The sequence below is a fragment of the Chinchilla lanigera genome, unplaced genomic scaffold (genome assembly GCF_000276665.1).
Source record: "Chinchilla lanigera isolate Chin_1 unplaced genomic scaffold, ChiLan1.0 scaffold00017, whole genome shotgun sequence".
NCBI lineage: Eukaryota > Metazoa > Chordata > Mammalia > Rodentia > Chinchillidae > Chinchilla > Chinchilla lanigera.
Window position 1 is genome coordinate 23,652,833 of NW_004955418.1, and position 14,666 is coordinate 23,667,498.

Here is a 14,666-nt window from a genome sequence, read left to right on the forward strand (position 1 = left end):
AGTATGGTCTCTAGTTGTGACGAGTATGGTCTCTAGTTGTGACCACTGGCAAAAATATTTTAGTTTACTTTCTATTATGTTTTATTCTTAGTATTCTAGTTTACGTAGTATCACTTCCTATTGGAGGACCACAGTTTCTCTCAAGCAAAGAATTTTCAAAATCTGTTAGCATTCTCAAATATATTTCAGGCACTGTGCTTCATACTAACAATGGAAACTGATTACTCTTGACCTTCTCCTTTGAGTAACATTTAATCTAGGCAATAGGACCCTTCATCAGAAAAGATGGCTGTCACAGAGGAAAGAGGAATCAAGTCAATTTGGGGAGGAGACTGTGCTTTAGAGAAATGTGTGTGAGTAGGCGGAGAAGGGTGCCCAGAAGGTGAGAAGGACAAAGGTAACAGAAGGCAGATTCTAGGTAGCTGGAGGAGCACAGTCGTGTCAGACAGAAGCACAACAGCATCAAAGCGACTGGAACAGAAGGCCAAGATGTGGGTCCCATGAAATGAAGACGTGGAGTACATCTGATGGAAAAGAGCTTACAAGAAACAATAAAGGTTGAGACAGTCTTCTACCCTTATTAGAAATAAGCCACACAGTGGTGTTAACTGTGGCTGGAACCATGCTGCTGAAAGTATCCTCTATACTGCTAAAAGACTGAGGGAAGAAAATACTGACAGAACAAATTTAAGAAAGGTGAAGATGTTCTAAAATAGTAGGTGATATTTCTCAAGACTTTGCATTCACTTTGAAGAGACAAGAAATATGAACTATGCATTACTTTTAAAAATCCCCTCAGAATTCAAATTTATCTTTATCATTACAAATTGGATGAACCAAAATAGTTGGTAAAATTAACATTCAAAGCCACAGAAAAGAAATGCATTTACATTCTGCCATATGCCATACGAGCTCTAAATTTTGAAAGATGGACAGGCGTTGTACACTGATCAACATTTTTTTCAATTAATTACCCAATTACTTCACAAATTATATGCTTGCTACAAGTTGTACTATTTTAAGATATTTAAAGCACTTTTTTTTCTGGTAAGTTTTTTTTTAAAGAAAAACTCTATACTGATTTCATGTGGCTGAACATCGAAAATTGCAAGATTTTAATTTAATTCATTAAGTATTTCTTGGAATTTATTGTATAATTTGCTCTTAACAGGTTTTATGTGTGTGAATACACTAATCATCTTCTCCCTCTCCCTCTCCTTCTCCCTCTCTCTGTCTCTGTCTCTCTCTCTGTCTCTCTCTCTCTCTCACACACACATGCACATACACACATACAAAAACGCACACACACACACATACACAAAGACCTCAGATAGTACTATTTTCAAATAAATACATTTTAAGTCATTCTGCCTTCAAGAAATTAAACTTTTGTTATCATGGGAATTGATTTTAGTCTTTCTTACTAAATATTTTAAACAAAATAAAAATCAAGGGAATAGTAAAATTTTTTATCTTGATACAGACACATAGAAATGGAATTTATTAGTCACTGTCACACTTGAATGCATTTCAGTCAAAAGACAGTTTGTAACCCTAATATGCACCTAATGCTCATATCTTAGTTTGTGGCTAAATCATCACCACACATGAAGAACTAGTCCTGAGGTAAAGCAAGGATATCTTGCAAAATCTAACCTAAGTAGCTTGAAGCATTTGAAAAGCAAAGTTGAAGTTTCTTTTACCTAAGATCTCCTATTGAAATGATTAAAAATAAGACTGCTTTAAGTGGGAATCACCTTCCTCTAGTTACAATATTAACATATGTTTTAAAAGCAGGTTTGTTTTACGTAAAGGGGAGCAGAGGGCTGCTTCCATCCCGTTGTGGAAATCTGTTAGAATGTGAATGTGAGTGTCAGAGCCAGCGGGACAGAACAGAAGAGGCAGCAAACTGATGCCTTGGAGTCAATAAACTTTAGACAGGAAAATTGGAAATCACTCATACATATAGTTTCTTTTCTATCTTAAAATGTCACTAATTGCAAGACAGTTCAGCTTCCATTATGACAGCTTCTTGACAAAGTAAGACCCGCTATCACAGTAAACGTGTGCATTGTTTGCTGGCACTATCCAAATATCAGAAATCCTGAAATATGCAACATGACAATACGGTTGAAAAAATTTAATTTCTGCAAACTCAGGAACAGGTTCCCTGTGGACTGTGCAAGTGTCCGCGGCCAGGGACTGGGGTGTGACCACTGCACACGCAGGCGGCAAGGGGACACGGGCAGGGGAGGCTGGCTGCTCGCTGGCGCTCTGTGCACACCCGTGTCTCTTTTCAAAGTCGCTGGCACTGTTCAGCCTCTGCGCTTCCGGCGTTCAGCTGCGGAGTCCAAAAGAGACAAATACGCGCCCACGCATCAACACTCTCATAGTTTAAAACACTTGTTATCTGAAATACAGTTTTTAAAAAATTCTAAGTACAGATGAAAATCTGTTACATAATGTCAAGGGAGGAGACAGCAGGTCCAACTGCAGGGCTCCCTAATGGGAATCCGTGGGTGCACGGAGCAAGAAGCCGGCTTTGAAGATCTGGTCTCTTCTCTGCTGCTGTGTTGCTTCCCACATTGCTACAGAGTCCATATCTGTGCTGAGCTCTTGGTGCTGTAGTGTCCTCTAAACTATTTAATTATCCCCAAATGAGAAAGGACAGAAGGTTGGGAAAACACAAAAAGAAAATCATACAGGCTGCTTCTTTAATTTCTTTTTGTTTGCTGACCACAGAGAGCTGTGTAGATTTTCTCCCCCAAAATGTCCTGCTAGTGCTGTGCTTTCAAAGCTTGGGGTCGGGGTACTTAGAGGGTGAAGACAGTCCACTGGCTCAGTGTGCCGCAGGGTCACAGGTGGATAATTGACCTGCAAGCAGAGGAATACTAAGTACCCGCGTGGTTTATGCCCAGTGCTACCTGGCGGCCTGCCTCCGGGTGGGACTGTACACACCAGGACAGTCTCTGCCTTTGGAGAAACAAGAGACGCACAGAGCGGCCCCTGTCCCTGGGGAAGGTCCCTGCTGAGTCTGAGGAAGACTAGAAGCCTGTTTGGTTTTGATGATAAAACTATTTGCATAAAGTATATTTGAAAAGTTAATTTTAGCCAATGATGTTTATAAAAATAAAATCTTAAGTATAAAGATGACAAGCAAATTGTTAGAAATTGTGAACGTGTAAATGCTTATTATATTTTACCCACTTGCGCAGCTCCTCCAGGTCTTCCTCTCTCTCCCTCTCTCTGTGTCCTCTGGGTCTAACACACTTCTGTGTCCACAGTACACACTTAGTAAGCTGTTAATGATTTATTGATCCATCCGCTTTCAGTGAATTGCTAGCACGTGCTGCGAAGTGCTACTAGAATACCAACATGCAACGAATGTAGATCGTATTTCTAAGGAGCTCTCGGTCTAGGAGAGTAAATAGCATACATAAAATATAGGTGGTCATAAGACATAAAATAATAAGAGAAACTGGAAAGAGGAAAATGTTACCGTAGAGGTGCAGACAAAATTCAGTTGGATGTTCAGAGGGAGAAGAGTTGGGGGAATGGAAGTCCCCCATGAAGAAAGTGGAGGCTAATGTTACTGAACAAAACAAAATTCCAGCCAATGATATAATATTATTTTAGAAACAAATGCTATATAATAAGGACAGGAATTTCATTTGAAAGGCATTAGGTTTCCTGGAATACTGGAACCTATGAAGGTCTAAAAAATGTTTCAGATGTTTTCATTGCATTCATCTACATGATAATGTCTGTTTTGTAAACTTGTTTTTCTAACCAACACCGCTCACACATATGTAAGTTGTAAACTTTTATTCATCTGTCTGTTGTTAATAAGCATTTACCAAATAACTATTTCATTACAGTGTGCTAAAAGCACAAAATAATTATTGAAAGTAAATGAGATACAACCCACCTTCTCAAGGAGCTAGCAAGCTCCTTTATTGAGTGTACACATATGCAAGCATCCATTATTAACAGAGAAGCTGTAAAGATCCACACAGTTGTGTTTGACTCGTCCTACACCTTTTTAAGTGGCAATGTTCCTATGCATGGCTTGCCAATTTTATCCCAGTTAAAATACAGGTGATCTCTACCTTAACAATATAACTGGTTTCTAACTTAGGTAAAGCCCTTCAGGGTCAATCTATTGACATCCCAAAATAGATTTTTACTTCTCCAGCTTTTATAGAAGTATAAAGCTAGCATACAGTTAGAGCATCATTCCTATAAATATTTGCTATATTAACGTTATTCACTACTGCAAATTAAGATGAAGTGCAAATGCCTTTTGTAAACACGTATGAAGCATATGTGCGGAAATTATGTAATAGAGGTCACACTGTAAATATACATTTGGAGGAATATTTCTGCACTTACCATTGAGGCTATTTTTAATTACAGTAACAGAGATGATACAAGCATGGCACACTTTCAGATATAAAAACATTCTCAAGAGACAAAATACACTGAGAAACTTTTATGAATTGCAAGGTTTTTACTCTTTCTAGGAAGCAGTTCAGTTTCTTACATTGTTTCATTTCATCATGTGTGTTACCTATTTGATGGCAAATATTGGAGCTTCATCTTTAAATTCTGGATAAATAAGGAGTGGATAAGCCTCTGGATAACACTAAACATAAAAACAAACACCTGACTAGACCAAAATGTAAAATCCAGAAATAATGTAAGCCAAAGTATATACATTTGATAGTCAGAAAAACAACATGGAAATAGGAGAATAATTAGAGGTTGCATTATTCACAGTAAGTTAAATATTCCATTATTGCCTAAAAAAAAGATAACCAGAGATCTGTGTATTTCCAAATTTTTCTGCTTGACACAACCCTGCTAAGACTAACTTACTAAGACTTATTAATGTCATTTTCCCTTCGCATTTGTACAACAAATGACACTGTCCTCTTGTTATCACAAGCTTATGACTCTACATTGCTGGCACTTTTTCAGCTGCCATTCACAGTTATAATTTATTCATCCGAAGGTGTATGCTGGCCAACACTGGACAAGGTTCTTCGCTTTATGAAAGAAATAATTCCTGGGGAAGGATCTTTTCCCCTTTGATGCTATTATAGCACTGGTTTGGTTATTAATCTGCTAAGGTGATCATGTCCTACTTCAAATGCCTTCTTATCCACATGCAAATGAATCACATAAGGAACTACATTCATGCACTTGATTATTGGGTTTATTTCATTGTTATTTTTGAAAGAATATGGGGATCTGAATATGTAAATTGAGGCTATAAATGAAAGTCTGTCACTGCAATCTCCATTCTCCTGCGTTCTCTGCTATTCCCCCTAAGCTGTTTTGCACCTGACTAGTTGTACAGTTTTAGTTCCCATTAAAATAGGTCTGACACTTCAGCAAAAAACAAATTGGGCCTGAAATGGGGACCATTAAAATTCTACAGTGGCATCCAGAAGTCAGCAAAGGCACTGCAGAAGGCTTGTGAAGAACAAAAAATGAAAACACGGGAAATGTGATGCTCCCCTCGCTGTGGTACATCTAATATTTTTTAAGTTGCACAAGTCAGCTTCACATAGTTTCTCTGGATACAACTTACAAAACCAAGGTTGGTGCAAGCTAGTGGCGTGTCACTTTGAAAGATTTCCTTGGGAAGTGTAATGTCCTCAGTGACAAATACAGTCATCTTCACAGGAATCAGAACTTTCTGCTACATGTAAGGCATTTACAATATGACTTAGCAAGTAGAAGAAGAACAAACATTTTCATCCTCTGGAAGTTAACAGCTCTAAAACTCAACCTATAACAAAGAGATTCCCTTTCAGCCATGTATTTCATATTGGCTGGGGAAATAGTGGCTTTTGCCTCTAAAAGGGAAGAAAAACAAAATTAAGGAAAAGAAGTTCAGTGTCCTTGGAAAATAACCACCTTATAAAGTATCATTACTGCCTCCACCAGTAACAACAGTCCCCAGATATTCAAATGGCTCCCAAAGTGCGTAATAAACTCACAACAGCCAATGAGCTTTTCTTTCTGTGAGAGTAAGCAGACGTTTCATCTCAGTCCTGCGTCCTTCCTTTAAATAGGAAAATTTGAACTCTCACAGTGATTCTCATCAGCTTGACTCAGCGAAAGATCGAGCAGGCAAAGGTGTTCCAGTGGTCTCCTATTGCTCTGACCGGTGCTTTTTAATAGCAAAAGCTAGGGAGGGATGATAGCAGAGACATGGACACGTGATATAATACACATTTGTAAACATCTCCCCTCAGTGTTACTGTATTCCATGTGAAGTAGATAAGAGAAGTGGTGGTCTATGGAGATAAACAATAAATGACCTGAAAATTTACATGCGGAAAGGTCCTGGTTGCACTGTAAGGGTAGTCGCTCTACCAAGACTCAAAACCCGCTCTACTTAACAGCTAGAAAAATAGCCAGCATTCCAAGGGAGATGAATTCAAGACAGGAAAATTGTGGCGGAAAGTTATATTATACCTACTTGTGTTTTGCAAGTCTATTAGGTTCTGAATATTTCTTATACTGTTAATTATCTTCTATACCTATCCTACTACTGAAAACTTAGATACCGTTTGGGAGACGGTTCAGTAAAGTAACTGCTCATCCTCAACAGGCTGGTCTTGCAATGCATTTCTGAATAAATATGTGTTGTAAAATGTCTTTTCCCATATCCCTCAGCTCATCCTTGTCATGTCAAACAGGCTTCTCTCTGCAGGGGTCTTTGCTATAGAAGCACAATACCAATTAATTGATTATATTTGCCCAAACCTGTTCAACAATAAGCTCATTGTTTTAAAATATACAAAAGAACCCAAACAGTACAATTAAAAGAGAAGAAACAAATGGATTTAATTCTTCTTTGAATTGCAATGAACCTATTTTTCTATACTATGTAATCAAAAGGAATTAATAATAAATCTTCATGGTCTACCACACATTATTTTCAGTATGGGTATAGAGCAAGCACATGATGTTGGTTGAGCAGAAATGGAGATCCATAATAACGTCATCTAAAAATAGGCTATGTCTTAGCTTCAAAGTGCATATGCAAAGATACACTGGCTTTTTGGGTAACTACTACTACATTGTTCCATAGAGCTAACTCAATGTGAAAGTTTTCCTAATCAAATTGCCATTTTTTGGGGCTGGGGATTTAGCTCAGCGGCAAAAGCGCCTGTCTGGCAAGCGCAAGGTCGTGAGTTCGATTCCCGGTACCGGAGAAAAACCAAAAAAAAAAAAAAAAAAAAAAAAAAAAAAACAAATTGCCATTTTTAAAGTTTATATGGTAATATGTTTTGACGGCTAATATTAATGTGAAGTTTTCTTGTTTTCTAGAATGCTTACAAGTATGTCTGCTTTTTTTAAAATAAAGATTTGTTCTTTTTGATGATATTTGGATGTTTGAAATCTTTCTGTATCTCCTGACGTTTTACAGGTACTTTAATATCATACACATTCCCTGATGGTTAATAAGAAGGGAGTTGAGAAAAAAGAGCCAAGTAAAACTTGGGAAAAATAAACAGAGTAATTGGGCTGAATCAGGCTAGAATAAAATGGTAACAATTCTCTGGAAATATTTAAAGCTATTCTAATGAGTTAATAGGATGAAAACATTTATATCCAGTCCCTTGCTGGGGGAGCTCAGATACTCTGGAATGGTATCGGTTAGAGAGGAGAGTGGATTATCAGGTCAATCCAGGCCAGTCTTCTGAGTCTCAGCATTTCATTTGACTTTGTTAAGCTTTATGCATTTCCCAAAGTTAACCTGAAACATAAGATTTTCATTTATGCAAATTTAAAACACATACGTTATCAAGAATACTACAAATAAGAAACAGGTGAAAGTTCATTTTCCACAGGTAAGATAGGAACTAGTACCCTAAGCAAGTGTATCAAACATACTCAAATGTGAATGAGTGAACACATATTTAGTATTCTTCTAATTTTTGACCACCTCAGCAAGAAATTTAGCAATTTTTTAATTATATCAGATTGAATGAAAGTAGTGAAAGATTGCATTATAAATGAACTACTTGTTAGGAACTGCTTAAGTATAAACATAATGATTGCCTGTGGAAGCCCACACTAAGTGTACCTCCAAAAGAAATTAGTGTAATCAAGTGTGGTCACAAACAATAAATTCAATTTTTTAACAGTTTAGTACGGAGTTACTTGTGGTTTTCACCCATGCCTTTAAATTTTATTCTTTAAAAATCTGGTATCATTTCTCTTTTTTTATTCCCCCCAAAAAGTATTCTAAAGGATGAAAAAACTGCTGTCCTACAAATTGTTCCAATTCTAGTTATTTAAATTTGGTGTTATGTAAACAGAAATAAATGGGGACAGGCACTAAGTCTATCTGAATGGGAATCAAAATGGGCATATAAAATTTAACACAATAGAAATAATTTATGGAAGTATACAATAAAATAACCCAATATAATACAGAATTATAATTCCTGTGTCTTTAGTTTCTTTGTTTTGTTTTGCTATAAGATCTTGCTGGTCTCAGACTTTTCAGGTTGAAGTTTTGGGCTCTATGGTCCATCTGAGTCAGCCTTTAGGAGAGCTGAGATGGTAGATCTGTGACCCCAAACCCAACACAATCTAGAAATTTCTAAAGGCAAAAAAGAAGCAGCACAATTCTTAGCTGGTAATATTTCTTATTTCAGGGTTTTTATTTTGATGTTCTTTTAATTGTATAAATAGCATACAACCAAAGACAATGAAAACTTCTAAGATGCAGCATATTAATGAGAACTAAAGTACTTAGCTATGTTAAGAAGGACCCTTAAAAATGGTTTCAAAAGCTTTCATTCTTCTTTAGCAACCACTTACATCTAAACAAAACTTATTCATAATTATGCAAAGACAGAGCAGCAAAATGAGCCCGTACCAATATTCTGAATTTTATCATTCTTAAATCATATTTTTCTTTTACTCTTTTCAAGTTATTTGCTGTTCTTCCCCTTATATACCATGTTAAAATTCACTATTTATTAATATCACATAAGAAGTATGTAATTTGGTTAAAGGGACTCATTTTTTTTTAAATTAAGGGAAAATCTAATAAAGCCCCTTAGAGTTAACATAAATGCAAAGAATAGAAATTTTGTAATATCTCGATTATTTTCCTATTATCTGCTAAAACAATATAGCCACCTAGTCAAGGTAAATAAAATGATTTCTAACCTTAAGTAATCTCCATACAATACTTCTGATTTTCACATTGTGAATGACCTTGTAAAACAAATTGGAGAAAAATAAAAGACCAAGCACTCTAAAGAGTTTAGAAGGTTCTTGGGAAGACATTTACCAAATGGAGACCCCAGACTGTTTGCGGTGGTTAGGAATAAGTGTCAACTTGGCTGGCTTTGGTACCTGCTCAAAGGATTGGTGGTGCACGCTTCTCAGTGATCTGGAGTCTGGGCGGGCCTTAGAGGCATGACTCTGAGGTCTATATCAGGTCCTTCATCCTTTCTTCTTGAGAAGTATTTCAGTGGTCTGCTTCCCACCTCTATGAACTAAAAAGCTTTGCTCTGCCCCATGCTTCCACCATGGTGTTCCTGCCTTGGAGCCAATTTGCCTTGGACTGACTGCCTGAAACCATGATCCAAGTTCAGCTGGTCTGCCTTTAAACTGTGGGTACCAGGTATCGTGTTCGTATAGTTGAACGCTAACTAATATAACGTGTAACTTCAGAAAGCCTATCACAAGCCCATTCTTAAAGCACTCTGATTCACAGATCATGCTGCTTAGCAATCTACCAGCCCATGATGATAGAAGAGCACAGTTTGTGAGAACACATGCTAACCCCTTTATGTTCCCTAAGTGTAACTGAATCAGTGTTGCTCAGAGAATTGAGTCCTGTGTTCTCTGCTGCCAGTTCATGATAGAGTACTTTCAGGGCATCACTAGTCCACTATTTCCTAGGCAAAGGCATTTTCAGGTATCCTTCTTATCAGCTGTGCCTCAGTCAATCTCAACAGAAAATAGGTATCTTCAGCCTGTCCAAGACAAGTGCAGGTGGAGGAACTAGCTGTGTGTCAACATATAAAGCCATTTATAGATGTCTTGTTGGTATAACACTGATTTTTTTCCCTGAATGATATTGAAACAATACTTTAAATTGCTATATCACCTTGCATCTGTTAATTAGAAATTTAATACGCATATATTTTCTGGATTAAGAGTGTACAGTTTTTTGAATTTTTTAAATACCACATCTTAAAGGAACAGTGATCTTTTCTTACAAAAGAAAAAAATCCATGCAAATAAACATGAACTGATCATACCCACTTCTTTCAAAGACATCTCCTTGAGAAATATTAACTACAAGAAATTGAAATATTTACTAAGCTTATAACTTAGAAATTTTACTACATGAATGTGCCTACATCCTTTAGCAAAGAACGTAGCAGAGATCATCTTTTTGATAGCTTTTGAAATCGGGAAAGGACAAGAACCTTGGGGCCCCTGTTCTCATAAAAAGTGACAAAGTGGTGCATCAGGTTTATTCAGCTTTAAAGGCAAGGAACCCTGGCCTCTTCTCAGGAGAGCAATAGCTTTAATGACTCCAGGGACAGCGCTGTTACTTGGAAATCAACAACCATACCTTGAATTGACAGTGGCCTCTCTGTGTTAAAAGAGAGGAGAGAGTGGCCTCTCTCCTTTTAATGTGAACTAATACTTTCTCCAATTTTTTTCCTACCTACATATAAACCAATATAAATAACGAGCTGTAATATTCAACCTACTCACTTCTCTGTTTGATATTGCAGCACTAATGTGCCAAGTCCTTAGACTAATCCTTTATTTGGGGATAGAGGGTTTTTTTTTTTAGCCAGAATGAATAAAAATCAGAAATTGCATCTTAATAAGGCAAGTCTACCTCTCTGCTGCAATTTCATCTATATAAACAATCATTCTGCGCATCAATTTCATTCTCTTGGAAAGGAAATGAATGCATAGTTTCTATCTCATCATATATAGTGAGGTCACTAATACACACTTCTTAAGGAAACCCATCTATAAATGAATGAACACAGGTATATGTGCAGCATAATATAATACTCGATAGAAATATTTAGAAAAGGGAAACTTAGGAACATTTGTGAAGAATTTCACACCTAGGAAGCCAATAATCTAATAGGTTTTTGAAGTGTTTAAATAATACAACGTTAGCCTGATGCAGGAGTGTTAGTACAGCAATCTCAATTACTATTTTTCCTTCATACTCAGATTTCTTCCCAGGAAGTCATATATAGACACCTCCAAAGTAGTAATTAGGAGAGAATAATGTAAACATAGAGAATTTAAGTTGCTGCCATGGTATATAACTGAGGTAGAATAAATAATTCTTGTTCCTCTTCTACCCCAGGAGGGACAATGCTCCTTACTCTTCAAAAAAAAAAAAGACAAAACATTATCTTTCCATGCTAAATCCATTTTTACTTTTGCATAAGTTTTTCAGGAGAAAATAGGTGATGAATTTAGGAGGAAAATATGTTCACCACAATAGAAAAAAATGTTTTAAATTTTTTACATTGTCTAGAGTTAATTCTGACTCTCTGTGAATAAATCAATAAAGTCCATGGCACACAGTTTTTAATACGAGAAGCATAGATCACTTTCATCAGGATTACTTAACATGAACGTAAATAATTCAGATATCAAGATTCCATTACAGAAATCTGAATTTTGTACATTCTCTAAGTATTCCCTGTAACTTGGCAACCATTTCAATAATACTTTAGTGCTTTTATATTTAACTATCAACACATGAAGTATGACAGAAAAATATGGTGGGCACTTAAATATTTTTAAAAATGTACGGTAAATTACACACTGCTATTAATCACCCTCAAAATACTTGCCCTTGCTTTGCACACACTTATCCCATCACTCTTGTTACTTTCTGGAGTCGTCTTCAAGGTCCTCTTATGGGGCTCTTCAGTTGTGCTGTCACGGCCGCCTCAGTGTCCTGAATCCATTTCCAGTGTTTACCTGTTGTTATGTTTTAGGTCTAGGATGCCCCTGCTGAAAGGTTGCTGTTCAGAGGTGGCTTTGGGAAGATGACTGGATCACAGGGCGTTCATCCATTGAGGAGTGCAGGGCACAGTGTGCTATTAAAAGGCGAGGTCTGGTCCAAAAACCTGGGTCACTAGGGGTGTGAGCTGTAGAGCTGCATCTCACTCCTGGTTGTCTCCTTTAGCTCTTTGCTTCCCGGTCTCCAGAATGTGAGCAGCTTTTCCTCACCAGGCCTTTCAGCTATGCCCTTTCTAGGTTTGAACCTACAACAACAGATAGAAACTTCTCAATCTGTGAGACAAAATAGCCCTCTGCTCCCTTAAGCTATGGGGGTTGGGTATTTGGCCCCAGCAACAAAGTGACTAAAGCACCTTTCTTGGGGCCTAATACACTCAGTAAGTCATGTTGTAAACCTTGTTGGAGCTTATTGCTCCATTTACAGAGCATAAGTAGAGTGGATTTATAGAGGCTATTACAATTACAATGTAATTAAAATAGAATTGCAAGATAACTGCAATGTAATTACAGTATAACATCAAGTCACTGATCACAGCTCATCATAACAGATACAATAGCATAATGAAAATGCTTGGAATATTGAAACAATTACAAAATGCCACACAGTGATGTGAGCACGTGCAGTTGGAAAACAGCACCTCACATTCAGGGCTTCTCACACTTCCAGTTTGTAAAGGACACATTTATCTGTGAAGTACGATCGAGTGAGACACACTGAAACTACTGTCCTACACTGAGAAGTACATGACTGGAAAGCTCTTGAGACACTTGGCTTGTTTCTTGTGAAGTCTGAAGTTACCAAATCTAGCTGCTCAACCCCAAATAGAAAATACTTGAGAGAAGAAAGAGACTCCAGCGGCTACTGCCTTATCTTCTGGACTCCGGTGGGGCAAAACAATGTTGTCCCTGTTGTTGTCCTCCAGAAGCTTAGTAGATATCACAAAAAGCAACTTGGCTGTAGATGTCTTAAAAGGTGACTGTCTGAGGGGTCAATGGTGCAAGACCAGGAAGAAGATGGGCTGTTTGGCCAGAGCAGAGGGTCGTAACAGGTCAGCTACAGTAGGATCAGCAGGACGGCTTTATGTCAGGAAGCTGCAGGGCTTGTCTCCCAATTCCAGCAGGGTGGGGGTAGAACATGCATTCATTCAAAAATATGCAAGTTGGGGCTGGGGACTTAGTTCAACGGCACAGAGCCTGCCTGGCAAGTGCAAGGTCGTGAGTTTGAATCCCAGTACCAGAAAAAAACAACAACAAAAAAAACAAAGACATGCAAGTGCCTTATAAGTGAGAGAGATATCTACATCTAAACATTCACCAGAAAATGAACCTAGTCACCAGGGAAGCACTATATCAATGACATAAATGAAATAAACATTTTATTTTCCAATATTACTCATCACTCTTTCCAACTTCAATCTTGGAAGAAGCAAAGACAGGGTAGGGACTAACAGGAGAGAAAGTGTGAGAGTTGAGAAAAATAGGCAAATTACAGAACATTTTCTTACCTTGTTGCAGGTCTCCAAGGATGGGTCAGGCCCCAGCCAGGACTAGGAGAAGGAAGAAGCAGAATGCAATCTTTGAGATGAATATGAAATGGAAATTTTGGTTTGGTAAGACTGATGAAACTGTTCTATTATCTGAAAGTAGCAGAAATATCTTTCACATATACTTGGGAACTCTCCAGGGTAGGGAAGGAATATTTGACATTGCATACTTGAAAGCAAAAGATAGAAAAGAAAAAAAAAAAACAGAGACACACTTTTTCTTATAGCTTTATGAATTCAAATGCATTATAATGCTTTTTTATAACTTAATTATTACTTCATAATGTTGTGGTAGGCATACTCAATTTATGTATGAGCTTAATCAAACATTCTAATTAAAGGTTCAAGAAATTAATCTTATTTCAAAAACAATTTGCATAAAATCCTTTCTTTTCCCACTTCTTCCTAACAATTCTTCTACTTTATTCTATTTTGTAAATCTGGAAAAACAGAACTTTGAAGTAGGAAGCTACGTGCATTGAAGTTAGGATAGAACCCATGACCCCCCAAAGCTAGTACAATTATTTTTCCCTAAATATTGTGTTGTAAATAAAAACTAGCACTAGTTTCATGAAAATGCAGTTTACACAAATGTGTAGTCATCGTCAGTATAATACAAACACATTAGCAAGAAGTGCAAAGGATGATGGAAGTTGGTTTGAAATTATATGGAGCCAGGACTGGGCCGAAAAGGGCCTTTGTTAAATGTCACTGGTCAGCAGAAACAATCCTCCACACTGCAGCTGCTGCCTCACTACATGCAACTACTGCACTTACAACCATAACTCCTGAGCGGCTCAGCTAGAAAAATGACTGTTGCTGTGACAAGCAAAAGCAGAGGATGAACAGAAACAGTTGGGGTAGAAAAGATAAGTAGGAAACTAGAAAACAAGAGATGGAATGTGTGTCTTGGTCAGTTTTCTCTTGTTGCTGAGACAAAATACCCAACACCCAAAATAAAGGAACAAAAGGTTTATTTAGCTCACGGTTTGTAGAGGTTTCAGTCCATACTTGGCTGACTCCAAGGCAGAGTGGCACATGGCAGAGGGCAACAGTTCAGGG